The sequence below is a fragment of the Euprymna scolopes genome, chromosome 32 (genome assembly GCF_053919585.1).
Source record: "Euprymna scolopes isolate OS-2025 chromosome 32, ASM5391958v1, whole genome shotgun sequence".
NCBI classification, from domain to species: domain Eukaryota; kingdom Metazoa; phylum Mollusca; class Cephalopoda; order Sepiida; family Sepiolidae; genus Euprymna; species Euprymna scolopes.
The window spans coordinates 96,143,648-96,165,347 of record NC_136513.1 but is presented as its reverse complement, the minus strand read 5'-3'; the positions used below and the strand labels follow the sequence as shown (position 1 = coordinate 96,165,347).

The window sequence follows — 21,700 nt, the reverse complement described above, 5'->3', positions numbered from 1 at the left end:
TTCAAGCTCTGGAGTATCTACTGCATGTTGGACATCTGTGGGATGATTCTGTAGCAAAGATTCCGACTACTCTGTCTTTTCTAATGCCACATTTCCTCTTGTGTTAATTGCATGCAGATTAAGCAATTGTAGCCCCTTTGTGAGTTGTGGCATGCCAGTAACATTTGTCTTGGGTTAGTTTTTTCCCATAAGTTAGAATACAAACCAAACTGTACATTTCTTCTTGCATTCTTTATTGTGTATGGATTCACAAGTGTAGCTCCTTTGTGACTTGCAACACATCAAGAACAGCTGTCTTGGTTTAGTTTTCCCCATGAAAGTGTTTGAAGGAGATCTTCAAACTGTTCTTGAACCGTTTCCACTGTCCTCCTGTGGTTCTTTTTTCCTTTGGACAGTTCACCATAAAAAAAAAACTTTCAACCTGACTAATATTGTCAGAATACCACAAATACCAAGAAATGTTTTTAGATTTTATAAAAGTTTCATTGGTTATATGTGGTTAAGTCCATTTTGTGGTCCCTGACCTTGGTTGATGGCGTCTTTGTGTACAGCTAAGTACCAACATTTGAATTGTCTAAAGATGTTATGCTTTAGCAGAAGAATAAAATGAAGGATAAATATGCATAGAAAATTGGAAAGAAACAAAACAGAAGTTTCTGTCACAGAGTGCATATGAGAATGTGGAAAAATATCAGCAGAATCTGTAGGATAGCTGGCTTACGAAAATATTAGCAGCAGCAGCCGAAAAAGCGTATATGCAAATTAGCAAGTATTCACGGGTTTATGTGACAAGAAAAAAAAAGGACACCATATGGTGGAGGGAAGCAAAGTCCATGCCGGAGAAGATGGGTGTGATAAGTCGAAAGCAAGAAATGGCTGGCTAATGCTAGCATGAGATCGAGGAGAGAAAGAAAAACGCATGCCGAGTGAGTGTGGCTCCATGGTGGCGGTGGAGACATTAAAGCTGGTGTGGAGACAGAAGGGTTTTGTTAATCTCATGGCAGACGAAATGAACAAGGTTTAATCTTTGAATTTAGGCACTTTTTTCTTTTTCAAAATTTTGCTGTAAAAATAATTACATTTTAATTTGGACATTTTTTTTTTTTTTAATTTTGCTATAAAAATAAATAGATTTGTGCAGAGGATGCTGTAGTTTGCTTGAAACATTTTGTGTAAAGTTAAAGGATGTTTTTTATTGTTTTTGAACGGTCGACTAGAGAGGAAAAAAATATATATATATATTTATATATAGGATCAAACATATCTTTTTCTAGCATCATCCTTCACAATAGGATTTTTATCCCAAAAATTCAGATTTCATGCTAACAACACCATATACACCCAACAGGTAACAAAGAAAATTATTGAAAAAAAAAAAAAAAAAAAAAAAAAATCCTTTAAAATTACAAATTTATTTTAGTCTTGAGACCAATTTTATGGAGTGTCGATGACAAAATATTTTGATAGGTGGTGGTGGTGATATGAGATGGAATTTGAAACTTTAATTTTAATGGACTAGAATAAAAAACGCTATTTGTAATTGAAACACGCTGACCAAGGCCATGACTAACGAGGCCAAAAGATCTCCCCCTTGGGAAGCTGTGACCTCCACCTTAGCATTGTTAGTGTTTCTACCTTAGCACAAAGATCACCACTCTAGATTAGGAGTTTCTAAAGTTTTCGAATAGAGTGAGGAGGGTATATTGCTGACTTTTTAGCTAGGTGGTTCAACAAAAAAAAAAAAAAAAAAAAAAAAAAAAAAAAAAATGACCTGTACATGTTTTATACTGTCTTGCTTATTAGCTTTAGTTTTCAGTGAAACTGATTGTTCAAAACCTCATTATTTTTAATTATTTTCTTGAACAAAAAGAAAACTACCACACTATTCTCGCGCGTTTCTAATTTAAAAAAATTTGTTTCTGAATATTTTTACATTTTTGAATAAGAGCCCTGTGAGTAGGCTTAAAGATTTTGTCCGGTTGGATCTGGCCCGCGAGGTCTAGTTTGAAGACCCTCTGAAATATTAAGCCAATTTAGCAAAACTCAATTTTTGCAAATTGCCTTTTAAAACGGTTTTCATTAATAATCAATTTTTTGTCTTATTGTTTTTCATAATTTCTGGATATGTTCATTACGGTGACATGACAATTAAGTAGGTACTATTGGTTTTACTTTTTTTTTTTTCGATGTTTTGATTACCCTCACCCCGTCGCTAAAGTTTTAACATTGTTTTCTTTTTTTACTTCACTTATAACAAACAAACCTGGTCATTGATGTCGTCGTCGTCCTAACGCTCAACAAATTCCGTGCGCGCATCTGTCAATTTGGTTCTTACTTAAATAAATTCAAACATCTTTCAGTAACTCATTCTGGCTGGCCAATTTTCTTTTCAAACTTCGCCTCAGGGTTTCGAGTTCGATCCCCCCCCCCCCCGATTTCTTTTTTATTTAACAGCACACACATCTCCAAACACCCGAGCAACGCTGGGTACCCCTGCTAGACCATTCTTGTAATGACCTTTTCCATGTTAATTGCAGTATGATGCTGTTTCTGGTGCAGTCCTAGGAAGTCCTCCCTCCAGGCTTTACCTTCTTTCTTTTAGAAGAGATTAGTTTATTGCTAATTTCTCTAAGTGCCACTACTGTGGAATACTGACTGGGTTGCCTAGGTACTTTTTGCAGGCCAGAGTGCCCCTCCTCTTAGGCACTGGCTTTTCAATTCTACTTTCTAACGCTTGTGTTTAATCTACCCACTGTGGGAGGGAAACAAATACACTCCTTTTAGTTGCGAATGGCTTTGAGAAAATGCTGAAGATTACGCTTCGATACAATAATAAGAAATCCAACGAAAAAAAAATAAAATGCATTTGGACATGATTACAAAATCCGAAAATTCAAAGAGAAGTTGCAATTACCTTTTATTTCATCTTTTATTACGCCATTTTGAATTTACAAGATTGATAGTTGCTATTTCTTCTGATGAGTTAAGGGCAAAATAGATTCATTGATTGATTTAATAATTAAATGAATGATTTTGTGCTATGAAACAGTTGCTGTTAAGAATTGTAAACGTCAACATAATTAAAGAAATAAATTGCAAGATGGTCAACATCATGAAATTTGGAATATAGACTTTCGTCATTTGTTTATATATATTAGTTCAAATAGGAAACAATGTTTTTCCAAGTGGCATTAGTTTTCTTATTAACACATAACACGCAGCCGTGTACGGCTCAAGAAATGACATTTAAAACCAACCATGAATAACATTTTAACGGAACTTTATCCACAAGGGATTTAGATCTCCAATGGAAAAGAGGATTTACATAAAACAAGGCCGATAACAATTAGTCGCGTGGTCTCATGTAATGAATGAATGAGTGAATGTAGGATTGACATGAAATTTTTAAAGATAAAACTAAAATGACCGAAAAATGGGCTGAAATGACTTAAATAAAAAGTGAATGACTTTAATGAACTTAAGGATGAATTGAATGACCTTAAGAATGACTTGAATGCTTAAAAAATAAGTGGAATCCTTCAAAAACAACTTGAATGATCTGGAGAATGACTTGAATGGTTTTGACACTGACTGGTTGTAAAGTGGGTGATCATTTTACATAAATTAATACAGAAAAGTGATCCCCCACTTTATATCATAATAAGTACAGCATGTAGTAAGAACAGATACTACACTTTGATCTTGGCAAAAAGGCCAAGAAAAGCTAGTCTTTATTTGCTCTCCCACCGAGCAAATTAGGCACAAGGCTGATTTTTAATGTGAGAAGTGAAGGGGAAATGGGGACCAACTCCCCGGGGAGTAGGGGAGCTGGATAGTAACAATTGGTATTATGAAGGGTTGCCCCTACATTGACCAAGGTCTTATATGTGGGGTTTCCCCCACATACGGTCTTTGCTTGCGGTATCTGCCGAAACAGATACTACACTTTGAGATATTAAATTTTTATTCACAGGAAAAAAATACAATAGGGAAAATGAACAAAAAACTTAGGCACAAGGCCAACTCAAAAAAGAAGGGTGGTTGGTAAGGTTGGTTGATCCATCTCGTCTCTATTGGAAATTTTAAATGATTTTTCTCTCGGCCAGCATCTTTAATCATGGTTACCCTTTTAAATTTGTATTTATGTGTGTGGTGGTGGTGGGGGGGGGAGGGGGTTCTTCCAACAAACCCAATTAAAAAGATTTTTTTTTAATTTTTTTTTTTAAATATCAAAAAATACAAAAGAGATAATATTAATAAAATTTCATTTGTGTCGAGGGTCATGGGGGGGGGGGGGAAAGGGACCCGGTTAGTAAGACCCTATCTGAAATGCTAGACCACCCGTTTCACTCTGGTTTGTAAAGGAACCAGGGTTTCGCAGGCAGCCTCTAAATGGAGGGGGTAGGGGTTGTGTCCTAAATAGGGGAGAAAAGAAAAATTTGACGGTGAGGGCCCGGGGGGGGGGTAGTGTTTGTTTGATTTCCTCAAAGCTGGGTTGAATTTCGAGAGGAGGGGGAGAGGGCATAGCCAAAAGGCCAAGAAAAGCTTAAAAAGCTAAGAACAGCATCTATTAACAATAGACCTTTGATCTTAACCAAAAAGGCCAAGCACAAAAGTGTTACGGACAGACCGACGGAGTGCTTTATAGAGTCGCTTGCACGCGACTAAAAATAAGAAAAAAAATGTCATAACCGGAAGACTTTTTTTATACAGGGCTCTACATTGCGAGTGAAACAATCGCATTTGTGAGTGATTTTTCCAAGTGGCGACTAGAAATAATGAAACGCTTATCTTTTGGCGATTGTATTTCTTTCACTGACAATCTTCCAAAGCTCACTAATGAGTGAAAAATATTTTTCCGGCTCTTTTTTAATAAAACGAACAAAATTAAATTATTTAAAACAATAAAAGTTTAATAGAACAATATACTCTTCTTTGAACGAAAGCGGTTTTAAAAAACATCTGAAGAAATTAGAATGTTTATACCTTCAAGTATCAATATAAAATTTTTGTATATTTAGAATTAAACTTATTTAAAAATATACAGAAAAATCTTTATTATGCAGGTAATCATCACAGAACGAAGATGTCATATTCTAAAAATCATGTGGGTTTGGCTAGTAACTTTTCTATTTGACTAGTAAACGAAAATATTTAGTTGTCAAAGGTCAACTAAAGATAAATTTGTCCGTAGAGCCCTGTTATAATTCGAAAACTTGTTTATTCTTTAAGACTAGCGGGGGTACCCGGCGTTGCCCGAGTGTTTGTTTCTGGAACGGGGGGGGAGTTTTAAAAAATGTTATGGTAGGTAAGTAGGAAGGATCAAACCCGGAGTCATGAGTAAAAGTAGGAAAATAAAGTGTGAAAAAAAACAAAAAAAAAACATCTGCAACGTTAACAGTTCGGCCACCAAGAAAAGTCCATTCCAGTTGTTTAGGAAAAAAAAAAAAAAAAAAAAAACGACTACGGTAGGTCGGCGCGAACATGAAAATATAATGTGAATTGTCCAGCATGTTAACCACTACGCCACAGAGCACTGCAGCTTAGTTTAGTGATTTTAAATAACTTCACATGAAAGAACTACGAAGCCAAACCGGTGTTCTCTTCTCAACTGTTCCTTGTGAACGATCCCCAAACGGTGTTAAGTGGTGGCAGGGGGAGGAGGAATTTATTAGAGAGAAAATATTTTACCACTTCCATTGATCTTAACCGATTTTGGCCGTGACTTCTCAGCAGAAAAAGTATAGAGATCTAAGATTATCGAGGAATTTGAGAAATAATAAGCCTATAACACACCTCAGATATTGTTCTGCCGTTTGTGCATATTATATTTGCATGAAATATCTTGATTTTTAATCCTATTAAGGTCAAAATCAGACGGGAAAAAATGAGTTCATTTTATTTATATAGAGAAGAAGATAAATACTTTACTTTAGAGAAAAAAAAAAACACTGTATATCGTTATTTGGCTTTTCTAATTTCTATAATATAATTATATACATACATATATGCATCTCGCTCTCTCTCTCTCTCTCTCTCTCTCTCTCTCTCTCTCTCTTCATACAAAGCGTTGGGTACGTGTTAACATGTAGCTACAACGTTACACATGTTCAAACGTAACATTTGAGATTTAAAAAAAAGTTTTTTTTATCGCTTTCAAAGCGAAAGATAATAGTTGCCAAGATAGATTTTTTTAATCCTGTATCAGTGTTAATACCAAACATTTTTATCTATAAATTATCTGACCCTCCCCCCCTCCAAAAAAAAAAAAAAAAAAAACATTGACCTGTGTCAAAAACTGTGTGTGGACACAAATGGAAAAAAAACTGATTAAAAAAATATAAATTAACTTTTTTTTCTCTTTTGTTCTTTCTTGTAAAGCATTCATGCAGGAACTCCTCTTACTAGTGTTGGGACGATTAACCGGAATCAGGAATTCGAAAAATCAGAACTTCTTGAGGTATCAGAATCTGTACCAGAATCTGACAAATTTGTCCATTTTCCGATACCAAAAATGATTCCTTTTAATTCTAATTTTTACTTGATTTCAAACATCAAGTAAAACTTAAATCTATAGATCACCTCTTCACAAGTGCATTTTTACATTTGAGAAAATATGTGCATATTTAAGTGTTTTTATAGTAATCTGGAGAAAATAATAATTTTATAGTTAAATATTTGGAGATTTATAACGAATCGGAATCAGTAATTGTATTGGAATCGATAGAAAAAATATTGGAATCGTCCCTTTTTCCCTTTGTTTAGCATCAGGTCGGAATTTCTATGAGCAATTATTTGCAATGGTTTTCCATCTGTGGAACACAATACCACAAAACTAATTCCCTGCAGTTTACAACATAGCTGTCTTTAGTGTCAAATATTTCTCATAAACTGCTTCGTACATAATTAAACTTAGTCTATTCCATTAAGTATTTGTAATCTTTCGACCGACAATATCTCCATCTCATTAACCCCTGTCCTTAAGTGACATTTGTCCTCGATATAATGATGACAAAAAACACAAAAAATAATCACATTAACTTCTATGATAATATTTTTATATTTTGTCTTGATTAGTAAATGATTTGTCTCTGTATTTTAAAAAAATTTTCTTTTGTTGTAGCTGGGGATAGGTCATCCTACCGGAGGCCAGGCATTTATCCACTATCTTATACATTTCAACCAAGAGATCATTTTAAAATTCTAACTATCCCTTTAAGTGCAATTGTTTGTATCTTTCTTGCACTTGGATCACCGGGTATATTTGCCAGGTAGTTCTTTTTTCAGGAGTCTGGTTACTCCTATAATTACTGGAATGATGGAGATCTTCCTAAGATTCCAGTTTCTTTTCATGTTGTATATAAGACTTCGATATTTTATCTTTTCCATCTTGGCTCTGTTTACCCAGCATCATTAGGATCACTAATTTCTAAAAAGCTGCTTCTTTCTCATTCTTTTCCCATATCATAATATCTGGTTTAACAGCTCCATTTTCTAGGCACATAGCTGTAGAAATTGCATACTTCTATGGTGTATGACTTATTTCTGACTGTTCTTTCTGGTATATGTTTCCGCATATTTTCTACATTCGATATTTAACTTTTACAAACAAATAGTTCTGTGGAGATATTTACGCTGCAGTAATTTATAGTGTGCGGATCAGAGTTATCTCCCTTAGGAAGAAACTGGTTTCCAAGCCAGTTATTTCCCTTTGAAGCAGGGGAGTGGTCAGAGTATGGAATCAAAGTGAACACGAGATTTTGTTGGGAATTTTCACACACGTAGACGAGAAGTAAATGTTTTTGCTTTCATTTGCTCTCCATCATCAGCAGGTTTTGGCATGTTCACTCATAGACGGGAAAACATGAGAAAATATATGCACACCTAATCTTTTTAAAGGAATAATTTGTGCAACGATGCAACAAAAGCATGATGATGAACAGTTGACATCTGTTTTACATGCTGGCATGTGTTGGACAGCTTTGAGAAATTAACTTCTAAAGTAACCCATCTCTGGCCATATTTTTTTTATTCATCCCACTTTTTCTTGGGTTCTTATTACTTCCTTCTGTGTTTGTGAACTGGACCTGCTACCTCAACTGTTCTACATCTACTAATGCAGAAACTCTAAGGTCCATATTTTTTTTTAACATGACCATCTTGTCAAAGTCTATTCTACACACATTTTATTATACTATCAAGATGCTCTAAAAATCTGTACGGCATTTCAAACAAAACTCATTTTTTTTTTTTTTTTATTTATCCACAGTATAGGCAATATTAAGAATGCAATGTACTTGAATTTGTTTTGGTATTAATCCTGAAGTGGTAAGGCTGGCTTCATCCAGAGAATTAGCAGTGTCCCGAATGAATGCTGACCAGGCATGATTTTTGATCAGAGTAATAGATATGTAACATAGTCGTTAGATGTCAACACTCGGGACCCACACGTTGTATTCAGACAGTAACAAAGAAACAAAGAGTCACGTTTTCTTTACAGGGATTCGATAAAAAAACTGAATGATTGACCTTGTTTCCCACTTCTGCCACATCCCCATCCCTAAAACTGGGCACTTTGGGGGTGCTAGAGTGCCATATATGCCAATACAATTGGATTGGGTTGATTTTTGTCTGATGGGTTGAGGGTACCGGTTTGACAGTTACTGGCTCCTGTTTCCGACTGATAGTACAGGGCCCTAACTCTTTGGTAGTACTTAGAACGGCTGCTCCATCAGTTGTATAATATCAGGATGGCTATAGTGCCTCCAAGGAAAGGGACTCTGTACCCATCTCTGGTGGGCTTTCTCAAGGCAACAATCCCGTAGATGAAGAATCGGCTGATGAGGGTCTAATTGTGTTACATGTTTGATATTCTGCACAACCATTTTGTTCAACACCTCTCACCTTAAACTGAAACTTTTGAATAAAATGGCAGTTCAAACAAAAATTATGATCAAACCAGGCTTAAAATCCAACAAAACCAATTTGCCTCCTTCCTTGAGGTTTGCATTCATGAATATCTGCAGGCTTAGAACTAATTTAGATAATGTTGAATCATTTCTCCTAGCAAACAGCCCAGATATCTTGGTGCTGAGTGAAACTAACCTACACTCCTCCATCCCCTTTGACCTCTTTAATGTACCTGGTTAACTCCCACTTTGCCGTAAGAACTCACACAAACATATGCACGAACTTGGAGTCTATATTCGAAACACCCTTGACTAGAGAATCAAAACTAGAACCAGATGACCAGGCAACATAGCGTTAGCTACTTATATTTTCTCTAGCACTCTCTCTCTCTCGACCCAGGACTGTACTCTAATCGATCAAGTCTCTGACATCATAAACACAACACTCTCTCTTGATACTAGCATGCAAGTACATGTATTTGGTGACTTTAATGCCCACCACAGTAATTGGCTTGGTTTACTGTGGTCAGAAATAGATCTAGAAGTGAGGCTTGTTGATCTTTCCAGTGTTGGAAACGTAACTGTTTGTGATAGGGAATGAGATATAAGCAAGCTACTGTCAACTTATGCATAGGTAATACCTAAAATGACACAATTTTTGATCTTAAAATGCACATCGACTTATACACAAGTATATATGGTATTTGGGACCATGTTTAGGAGAGATGAGCTAAATATCGGCTTACATTACATTTAAAATTTTGCATGTCAGTACAGTCAGGGAAGCAATCTTATCACTATTTCTTTCTTACTTCTAGCTTCAATAAACTTTTGTCCGTTTGTACTAGACTTATGTCGGATAAATCTGTGGTATGCATGCTGCCTTTGAGCAATGGCAGTTCCACAAGTAGAAGTAAACCATTGAGGAGAGCGGGGTTTGCTATAGAACTTCCGCGTGGGAACACGAGCTTCAATTGCCACTTTGAACTCTTCGTCTCATTTGCTCACTGTTCTACAGGAAAAAGATATTTCCCTATGGGCATCTCTGATGAAATCCCTGATAGTTTCCCCAGCTAGCTTTCTTATATTACCTTGTCGTTTTGAGTAATAACTCTTCAGCTTTGGGTCAAGAATTTAGGGCGATTTCTACCATTATCACAGTGTGATCAGCATTCCCAAGTGGGCTATGGTCATTCGTTACATAATCATGAAGAACTGTGGTCAGAAATAGATCTAGAAGTGAGGCTTGTTGATCTTTCTGGTGTTGGAAACGTAACTGTTTGTGATAGGGAATGAGATATAAGCAAGCTATGTGTTATGCTACCAAGCCAATTACTGTGGTGGGCATTAAAGTCACCAAATACATGTACTTGCATACTAGTATAAAGAAAGAGTGTTGTGTTTATGATGTCAGAGACTTGATCGATTAGACTCTAATCATTAGAGTACAGTCCTGGGAGAGCGGTAGAAAAAATATAAGTAGCTAATGCTATGTTGCAGGTTAAGTCTAAAGCACATAAAGTCCTGGTCATCTGGTTCTAGTTTTGATTCTCTAGTCAAGGGTGTTTCGAATATAGACTCCAAGTTCGTGCATATGTTTGTGTGAGTTCTTACGGCAAAGTGGGAGTTAACCAGGTACATTAAAGAGGTCAAAGGGGATGGAGGAGTGTAGGTTAGTTTCACTCAGCACCAAGATATCTGGGCTGTTTGCTAGGAGAAATGATTCAACATTATCTAAATTAGTTCTAAGCCTGCAGATATTCATGAATGCAAACCTCAAGGAAGGAGGCAAATTGGTTTTGTTTGATTTTAAGCCTGGTTTGATCATAATTTTTGTTTGAACTGCCATTTTATTCAAAAGTTTCAGTTTAAGGTGAGAGGTGTTGAACAAAATGGTTGTGCAGAATATCAAACATGCAACACAATTAGAACATCATCAGCCGATTCTTCATCTACAGAATTGTTGCCTTGAGAAAGCCCACCAGAGATGGGTGCAGAGTCCCTTTCCTTGGAGGCACTATAACCATCCTGATATTATACAACTGATGGAGCAGCCGTTCTAAGTGCTACCAAAGAGTTAGGGCCCCTGTACTATCAGTCGGAAACAGAAGCCAGTAACTGTCAAACCGGTACCCTCAACCCATCAGACAAAAATCAACCCAATCCAATTGTATTGGAATATATGGCACTCTAGCACCCCCAAAGTGCCCAGTTTTAGGGGATGGGAATGTGGCAGAAGTGGGAAACAAGGTCAATCATTCAGTTTTTTTGTCGAATCCCCGTGATTGCACCTCTGTCTCTGGCTAATAGGCAAAGGAGGAGTATGAAAGTCGGACAGTAGACAGAACCTATCTACTCCTTAAGCAGTTTAGGTTTGCAAACCAGTAATTTGTTTGAGTCACCAGTTCTAGGAAGGTCGTCAACCAGTACTGAAGAGGCCTTCCTCCCCTTATTTGGTGCCAAGACGTATGGGGTCAGTAGCACAGGTTTAGCTTCAGAGTTTTCCTTCTCCTAGACTGATGACCCAAGAAGATTTATGGGGCCATCAGCACCAAGGGGATTAGTTATGTGCCTGGGTCCTAAACTAAGTATTTCTGCGACTCCCGCATGGGTATGTAATATTTATTGGGTTAGTTGCTAAAGGTTATACATCTACTGAAAAGTTATGTTTTGAATGGAAAAAAAGATGGCAGACATGTTTACTTTGTGGCCAAATTGAAAAGTGATTATGGAAGTCTGAAAATGCTTTTAGTGCTTATAAAGATTAACCCCCATGGACACCAATATTGGCTAGTTTTCTGATAACAGCCAACACTACAAAATTGATCATTTTGTGGTATAGATAACAAAACAAAAAAGTGAACAAAAACAAATATGTAACAATTAAATGTTGCAAGTTACTCTTCTACCTACATGGATAATTACTCTTCTACCTACATGGATAATTTTTTAACATTTTAACTTATTTTGAAGCGTTCATTTAGTTTGAACACACGGGTAGCACAGAGTCTTACGGTAGCACAAGAAAAAAATTACTGATATGAGGGTCATCTTGCAAGTCTCAATAATGGCTGAAAAATCAAAAACTAAACAAAATACTGATAAAAAACCCACACAATAAATGTCACAGAGACATTACACTGATTCCCGAGATAAAAAAAATATTGTTTAGATTGTCGCATTATTGTGTTTGTATGTTGTTGGTTCTTATTTAGGCAACATAGTGCAGATGCACGGATGTAAATGCTTGCGAAATGATGTCACCAGTAAAAATACTTTAAAAACGACAAGAAAAGAGAGAAAGAGCATGATCACGGAAGAGACGTGGAGCACAGAACGAGATAATGTTAGAGATCTCGTAAGACGGGTGGAGAATGTTGAAGATTACGTAGGTTACGCTATGGTTGTAACAGTGACGAAATAAACGTTGCTACAAATAACAAGCAAGTTGGAGTTCTTTCCTATTCTTGGTCTCGTTTGTGACTGAAACTGGACACAACGTGCGTTGGTTCCCGGACAGCATTACATTTGTTTATAACTAGCAGTTCAGCTCTGCTTTGCTCGTGCCCTATGTACTGTTCATAACTTTATGTACATATGTATATATATATATTAAAATGTTTGACTCATGTCCAGGTAACCTACATCTAAAATTTCAAGTGTTTAGACCCAAAATTGGCGCAGGAGTTTGGTAGCGTCTGCAAAGGTCAACTCTTTCAACTTTGATCTCTTGGCAGCATTTTTTTCGTCCAAAAACTAATTAAAAAGCTTGCTGCATGTCTGAATACCCTTTATGTAAAATTTCAAATGTTTAGACCCAAAATTGGCTGAATAGTTTGCTAGAGACCGCAACAGTCAAATCTTTAGAACTTTGACCTCTTGGCAGCCAAATTTTCAACCAAAAACAGATTAAAAAGCTTGCCCGATGTCTGAATACACTTTATTTAATACTAGCGGGGGTGCCCAGCGTTGCCCGAGTGTTTGGAGGTGTGTGCGTTGGTGGGGGGTAGATTAAAACAACCCTGTTTAAAAAAAAAAACGTTGGCCGGGTGTTTGGAGGTGTAAAAGAAAAAAAGTTTGGGTAGGAAGGTAGGCTCGAACCTGAAGCCTTGACGCAAAAGCAGAAAAGAAAGGGAAAAAACCCCCGATACCTAACCAGAGGAGAGGAAGTGAAAATGTCTTAATTTAACGTTTATAAAGTGAAATTGGCAGGTATGAGCATTTAATAAGGTCAAAGATCACACAACTTAAATTTGGCGCTGCAAGCCAGTTTCTGCGTATCTTTGTTTACCCCACCAAATGATTTTTTTCCCCAGCATTGATCAATACTTATTTGCTTTCTGAATGTCACGGCACATAGGGCTGATATTTATTTGCTTCCCCACAGAGCAAATTAGGAACAAGGCCGTCTTTTAATGTGGCGAGTGAAGGGGAGGGGGGACTGGATAGTGACAATTGGTATGAAGGGTTTCCCCTACATGGACCAATAACTGACTGCTACAAGAGCAAGGGTCTTATATGTGGAGTTGCCCCCACATATGGTCTTTGATTGCAGTATCTGCCGGAACAGATACTACACGAGTGAGATTTGATCATGGCCAAAACGCCAAGCACAGCACGACAGCCGGGGACACAATTTCGTTTTCACTGTTTCGTTTTTTTATACGGAAAAGCGAAACGAAGACGCAGCGATCAAAAAAAATCCCGAAAATAGTGCAGAAAAGTCGGACAAATTAAAGATAGACGCAACCCCCATTCGTAACTCGTAGAGATTACGATTTAGACAGTATATAAAAAGTGTTAAGAAGGAGTGACCCGACCGAGCGCCCCCCCCAAAAAGCCTTTGCCAGACATACACAAAAAGTGCACACACACACATTTTCACTTTTATATATATATATATATATATATATATATATATATATATATATATATATATATATAGATAGATAGATAGATAGATAGATAGATTTCAAATGTTTAGACCAAAAATTGACTGAGAGGTCAGATTTTTTTCAATTTTGATCCCTTAACATTTGTTTTTGGGGGCTCAAATCAAATTAAAATGTTTGATCCATGTCCAAGTAACCTAGATCTAAAATTTCAAGTGTTTATACCGAAAATTGGCAGAGGAGTTTGGTAGAGTTTTCAAAGGTCCAATCGTTGAACTTTGACCCCTTGACAGCCAAATTTCTGGTCGAAAAATGATTAAGATTTTCCAAAATCTGAATACCCCTTATGTCAAATCTCGAGTCTGTAGACTGAAAATTCAGAATAGTTTGGTAGGGAAATATACTTTAATTATATAAACAAATAACAAAATTATGGGGTACTTATGCATTTATGTTACCGTGGTGAAATAATGTTATCTAGAAACCTATTTTTAACATGGGGACGGGAGGTTGTTTTGTAACTAGTTTGTACTTTCACCTAACAATTTAATAGATACAGTAAAACTTGAATTTATCTTGAAAATACCATTTTAAAAATATCGCGGTACAAAAGCAACAATTATGGTAAATAATGTTTACTTTGAGATCGTAATAATCAGCATATTATGAATGTGGAATCAATGCAATTTGTGACTGCCATTGATCTAGCTACTAACCCTAATCCCGGAGAGGAATTATTGCAAAAATAGTACTCCCTCACTGTTTACTTTTCAGATCGGCACCAATAATTGTACAGATTCAACAATCGGTTTGGCGACGGCATAATAGACATTTATCACCAACCAACGCCATGTTGATCATCGTGACCATTTTTTTTTGGGGGGGGGGGATTTTTTTTAATTACACTAGAAAACATTTACATAAAAAAAAGCAACAATTTACAAAATATGTAAGTTTGGTAAATTTTTACGACCAGCCCCAGCGTATTATAAACACCCCAACCTCCACATGTTAAGAACGGCTTTCGAGAATGGGGTGGTTAAGGATGTTTATACTACGCTGGAGCAGGTCGTAAAAAAAAAAAAAAAAATACAATACGTTTTAAGGCGCATTAAGACCATTGGATACGACTTCCGCTTAGTACTTAGTTTGTTTTGTTTTTTTTGTACTTTTTACTAATTAAAATACAATTTTTATAAAATTTATATAAATTATTTAATTTATTTATGAAGACTTTCAAATATAAAAAAAAAACAATTGATTTAAAACTTACGGAAGTCGTGTCGATTGGGTTTTTATACACGTTAACAATATATAAGCTTAAAAATGTAAATATATTAGAAGTTTATTTTCTATTTTTCGTTTTCCGTTTCAGAAATCCCAGATTAATTTTGTGTGGTTGCGTTTTGGTTGGCGACATCACCTGTTACATTTGAACCCATGGGGCCTGGTCTAGACAAGTACAAACTTTATTAGGAAGTCATTTTTACCTCGAATATATATAAATCCGGTAAAAGACAAGATTCGCACTGTATTCGTTTACAAAGTACCGTTTGCGGTACCACGATAGACAAATTTTAATCTACGGATGACCAACAGTGTATATAATCCACCTCAAAATATAACTTATAATAAAAATATATTTATGAATTTTTTTTTTTTGGGGGGGGGGATTAAAAAATGTTTTTCCCCCTATAGTAAAATATAACTTCTAAAATAAAAATATATTTATGAAGTGTTTTTGTTTTTATTACAAGTTTGTTTTTTTTATAACTTTTTTTTTTCCAGGACAATTATTTGGCGAATATTCTGTATTGGATTCGTTTTTTATGATTTTTTTTATTAAGAAAAAAATCTGTTTTCGTCCGCGAAATAGGCAAGATGGCCGCGACACGATCGGTCTCATCTTTACATCATCACCACTCTGATCCCCATCTGGCATCAATTAAAATGGATGGCGCTCGTCTTGGGGAGGCTCCATGTTTTGACAAACTTCTGGGCTTGACCTTTACTCCTGATCTGAAATGAAACAAGTACATCATTGATGTTTGATGTACTACATCAAATCTGTTGGCAAGGTAGGATCGTTATACCGCTCCAGTAAATATCTCACTGCTGCTACAATTCTTTATCTATATAAAAGCCAAATACGTCCAAGGACAGAGTATTGTTGCCACATTTGGGCAGGAGCTGCTAGAAGCAGCTTATCCTGCCTTGACAGAGTTCAAAATAGACTTTGTAGCTTAGTGGGGAATGCCCTTTTCTCTTCCCTGCAACCTCTTTCCCACAGAAGAGACGTTGCGATCCTGTCTTTATTTTATCGTTATTTCCATGGCAAGTGCTCGCCTGAGCTCCAATCTCTGGTCCCCCCCCTCACCAATCTTTCATTAAAAACACCAGTCGGTGCTAATGCAGAGAGTGATCCGCGCTATTTTTTAAACCGTATTTCCACATTTAATTAAAGTTTTATGATATGTTTTTTATTCAATTGTAAGGTTAAAGTACAGAATAGGTACAAAACACCCTCTCCTCCCCCATGTTAAAAATCGCTTTTTAACTAATAACGTGATTATTTTAGCACTGATCACTCTCTGCATGAGTACCCACCAGTATAGCTGAAACCACTGTCAATAATGTTTCCCACTCTTTATCTGTGTCTAAATCAAAACGTAGATTCCATGGACAAAGTTTCTTTCTTAGAAGTGCACGCCTGTGGAACTCTTCCATTTGCCCGCTTTCCAGCCGACTACAACTTGGTTGTCTTCAAGTCCAACATAAACAAATTCTTGATAAAGTGTCTTATTTAAGGTGGCGGTTTATCAAATCTCGATTACTAACGATTACTACAATATTATTCCATTGACTTACTGTACACTTTAATAAGTAGTGGCCCCAATGTTAAAAAGAAACATTTTTTTTATGAAAACCTATTATTTTAAAGATCTTAAACGATAAATTATTTACACGGTTGGTCATCCGTAGATTAACATTTGTCTATCGTCAGTACCGCAGAAAGCTTAGTGTAAACAATTAAGTTAGAATCTTAACTTTTAGCATAAGTCGAGTATTATGGTTAATTTCTATTTTTCTAAAAAGCAAACAGAAACAACGTTTCCGTCGTAATTGTATCACCATATGTGCGGTCATAAATAAAAGGATCACTTTATTTCTATTCATAAATTATTATACGCGAGATGACAAAAAACTCATGAATTGAAAGTGGCCGGGGTAGGGGGTAGTTATGGCAATATTGTATGACAGGCTGACTCACTTTCAAATAAATTCTTAAATAGCTATATTCGAATTGGTCGGCATTCCTGTTGATGTCGCAACAGGCAATACCGTCATCGAAAGAAGAATGGGATGATGAAGGTCTCAATAAGAACTGAATATTTGCAGGGGACTTCACACTTCAGTCCCCCAAAAGGCCAATAAACAGATTTTTTTTTTTTTTTTTTTCATAATCATTCCAGTCACAAAACCGTCTTTTCCTATGTATTTTAGGTATTTGTGCAGAATAGAATACGGGTCGTGCTGAAATAATAACATAGCCCATGGTAAAATTGCCTAATAGTTTACTGGTAAAACAAAACGAGGGAGGGGGCAGGGGCGCAGGGCGCTCTGTTTTGGGGTTGTTTTGAAAATGGAACGGAAATTTAAATTTCGTTTTCATTTTTTTTTTTTTTTTTATCGCGCATGAACCAACAAAATCGAAAATTCACCGTTCACAATCACATCCAAAAATGCCAACTTTTATAAATTTTCGGATATGCTGACAAGATCGGAGGTGTTTAAAGCTGACATCAGAACGAAAACACAGAAGTGGAGTTAAAAAATGAAACGAAATAAAATGAAAGTTTTCTTTCTTTGTAAAATAATAAATATTTAAAATGTTTTAAGTGTGTTGGAGTCCTGAAACTCCAAGAAAAAAATGAAAATACTTTTTTCCCCGACTTATTTTTAATAATACCAATAAATATAACAAATATAAAGAATAAATATAACGGTGATATTTGGTGAATTTCTACCATTATTTTCATTTTTTTTTTTTTTTACGACCTGCCCCAGCGTAGCATAAACACGTTAAACCTCATGTTAAGAACGGCTTTCGGAATTAAGAATCTTAACCGTTCTTAAAATGAGGAGGTTGAGGGTCTTTATTCTGAAAGCCGTTCTTAACATGGGGAGGTTAGGGGTGTTTATTCTACGCTTTGGGTAGGTCGTAAAATTTTTTTTTTTTTTTTTTTTTTTTTACTTATTTTTATTTACTTTCTGAATGAAATAAAAAAAAAAAAGATAAACCACACGAACTGAAAAATGAAACGAAATAAAATAGTAGATATTTTTTTTTTAATTTAAAAAATATATAACTATTTCGTTTTACTTTATTTTCCATTTCTGGTTCGGTGCTTTGATTAACGAACTATTTCTTTCAGACTAATTAGAATCACGATAGTAAGCTATTAGTCAATTTTACCATTTTCGTACTCCTATGAAATTTGAACCGAACTTTTTTTTTTAACCCTAAACTAATCCTTATCTAACTTTTAGGTTTAATTCGGTTGAAATTCAGAAGAATTAGAAGTGCAACTTGTTAAATTACGTTTATGGCACGTCATGCATGCAGAGAAGATAGTATTTTCAAGTTAAATTCAATTTTTATGGTCTCTTAATTAAATCGCTAAGTGAAAGTACAGAATAGTTACAAAAACACCCTCCCCATGTTAAGAATGGGTTTCGAAATAACGTTACTACATCACGGTACTTTTTCTGCATAAGTAACAAATTTATTAACGGAATACTTATTGAAAATACAAACAAAACAAGGGATAAAATCTAAAAAGAATTTAATTGAAAAAAAAATGTAAATATGTTTTGTTTTGTTTTTTGCCCTTTCGCTCTAATTAAAGTAGACATTTATTTTCAATAAAATTGTTTTTAACCATTTAAGAAATTTTAAGTAGAATGACTCCGGGAGTAAATGTGGTATTATGGTGACATGTTGGTCTATTACCAATGACAACCATTTTCCAACATTTTTTAATGGCTTTGTGTCAAAATTGTTTAAAATGTTTGGTATTTTTTCAGATTAGGTCCACCTCCACAATTTTCTTTTAAATGACGACTTTTAGAGGTTTCCGACTCTGCTGAATACGAAAATCGCCTTGAAATTTTGCAGAAATAATTAGTTATCGAGATATAAAAAGTTGTATTATGCATTGTATTATTTGGTGGCCATCTTTGTTATGCGCGTAGATTTGTTTATGGAGCGCGCGCACGCGCGTAAAAACGATGGCCGCCAAAGAGTACAATGCATAATACAACCTTTTATATCTCGATAACTAATTATTTCTGCACAATTTCAATGCGATTTCCATATTCAGCAATTAGAAAACTTATAAAAGTCGTCATTTAAAAGAAAATTGTGGAGGTGGACCTAATCTAAAAAAATACCAAATGTTTTTTCTGCAAATAAATATTTCAAAGTGTACGTATCTGTTACTGGAATTCATCTTTCTTGTCATCTGTCAGTGAATAAGAACTCTTTCTAGATTGAGGCAATATATTTAATTTTTGTCCCAATTCAGAATGACCCCTTTTTCGAGGAGGGGGGGGGTGAATCTACCCCACATTAGAATCTGACTTTGTATTTAACTTTGCCTCGTGGGGAGGAGGAAGTGAATTGGGCACTTGTGTAGAATACGGACCGTCCTGAAATAACGTTAGAGAGAGAGACTCATTCTTAAGATGGCGAGGGCGTTTTATGGTACTAGTGCGTGCACTTATTGATCCGTGCTGAAATGATAACGTTATTATTTAAAAAGCCATTCTTAACATGAGGAGGGGGGTGTTTTGTAACTATTCTGTACTTTAACCTTACAATTGAATTTTAAAAAAATCATTAAACTTGGAAATACGATTTAAGAAAATAGCGCGGACCAGTAAGTGCACTGCAGTGCACTAGCACCCGTTTTATAACTATTCTGTACTTTCACCTAACAATTTGGTGCTTGTACACAGGAAGGCGACATATCGATTTTTTTTAAATAAGAATGCAGAAACAGGGGACATAATTCACATTGCTTATTTTTACTTTCAATTTTTGCTTATTATTCTTCATTTATAATTAACTTACTTTTTTGTTTTAAAAATTATTTTTGTTTATAAATTTACGAAAACAGCTGGAAATTATTCAAATTTTAATGAAATTAGTTTTTGCTGTTTAACTATTACTAGCACTTGTTGTATTGCGCTAAAATAATGTTTTTATTTAGAAAACAATTCTTAAGATGTGGAGAGTGTTTTATAACTATTCTATACTTTCACATTACAATTTAGTAAAAAAAAAAAAAAAAAAAGTCTTCCTGGTTTATCTCCCTTGTTTGATCTGTCGCCTTTCTCAACCTTTACACCTAACAATTTAATAAATACACGTTGAATTTAAACTGAGAATCCTAGAAATAAAAAGTTTCAAAATAGTACGGTTCGTATTTTTTTTTTTTTTTTTTCAGAAATATCGTAAATTACAACTATTTTTTTTTTTTTTTTTTTTCAGAAATATCGTAAATTACAACTATTTTTTTTTTTTTTTCAGAAATATCGTAAATTACAACTATTTTTTTTTTTTTTACCACGTAAAAATTGATCGCACGATTTTACATTCGTTTTGCTTGTGTTGTCGAGTGTGAATTCCAAGAAAACAAAGTTCAATAAAATAACTTAATAAATAAAAGAAATACTATAAATAAATAATTACGTACACTCTTTCGTGTTTTTTAAGTGTAGGTGTTACGTTCAAGTTTATCTACTTAAAAAAAAAAAATGAAAGTTTTGTATTAAGACACGCACGATTGTTTTGGGGATTGTGATTTTGTTTTTATTGTTAAATTGTATAATAAATAGTTACGTACCTTTTTGGGTGTATGTTTTTAGTTTTCTTTTAAAAAAGAAAACTTGTCCGTTTGGAGGGTGGGGGGGTCTTTAGGTAAGAATAAACAAACGAAAGAGTCTAATTTATAAAGTTTTTCTAAGTCGGAAAAAGCGGCTGTTAAAAAAAACGCCAAACTTGGCTGTTATTGTGCGTAATGTCAGGGGCAACAAACGAGTTGGCTGTTGTTGTTGTTATGTATTTAATAGAGACGTGAAAAAGAAAAGGAAAAACAATAACAGGAAGGAGAGGTTCTTATCTATGGAATATGTTCTAAAAAGAACAAAAAAAAAACAGATTTCGAGACAGTGGTTTGAAAGGTTATCTATTCTCTCTATAAAGTTACTAGCAAGGAAAGCCGACGTTACCCGGGATTTAATGAGGATCAACAAATGTTTTCGCTCTCCCATATTTTATTCTCATCGAAATCGGTGAAATCTGACATTTTTCAATGATTGATTGCCTGCTCTAGTTTGGGACCCACCACGTTGCACCGAGAGGAAGCTTCATATGCCTCCCCGCAACGAATTAGTCTACAGTGCACCGTAGAGAACCTACTATTGATTTTATTCATTATTTTTATATAATGTCTTGAATTAAAGTTTAAAATGCAAATGTCAAGAATTATACTTGTAGAGGACTAGGATATATAAATCCTAATCCCGCTACAAAAGAAAATAATGAAACGAATGGAATCAAGGAAACAAAAACTCAATTAATAAATAAGATAAACGTGTTGTTTATTTACTGTTGAAAGAATGAATGTTTTAGATATTAGACATGTTCATGTCCGCGTTCGGGTGTAACCATCGTTTGTTGCGGGACTTGTAGTATAGAAGGAAAAGGAAACGTGTGTACATCTAACATTCGGGTCACTATCGTTTATTCGCGCGTGGGAAGAGAAGTGAGTAATGTAGTGGAAATGGGAATGATAGTCCAGCGTGTAGACAAAGAAAAGGATAGAGGGTTGA

At 35.2% G+C, this 21,700-nt stretch overlaps 1 protein-coding gene and 1 pseudogene across 1 annotated transcript in view; both read right to left on the bottom strand.

Annotated features, from left to right (window-relative positions):
* Positions 1-20,944, bottom strand: part of LOC145256514 (epidermal growth factor receptor kinase substrate 8-like) — a 258,101-nt gene extending 237,157 nt beyond the window's left edge. Inside the window, exon 1 of the mRNA XM_080115500.1 lies at positions 20,713-20,944. The gene's annotated coding sequence lies outside the window, so the exon portion shown is untranslated. The remainder of the gene's footprint in view (positions 1-20,712) is intronic.
* On the bottom strand, positions 3,575-3,726 carry LOC145256632 (U2 spliceosomal RNA; annotated as a pseudogene).
* Positions 20,945-21,700: the final 756 nt, after the last annotated feature.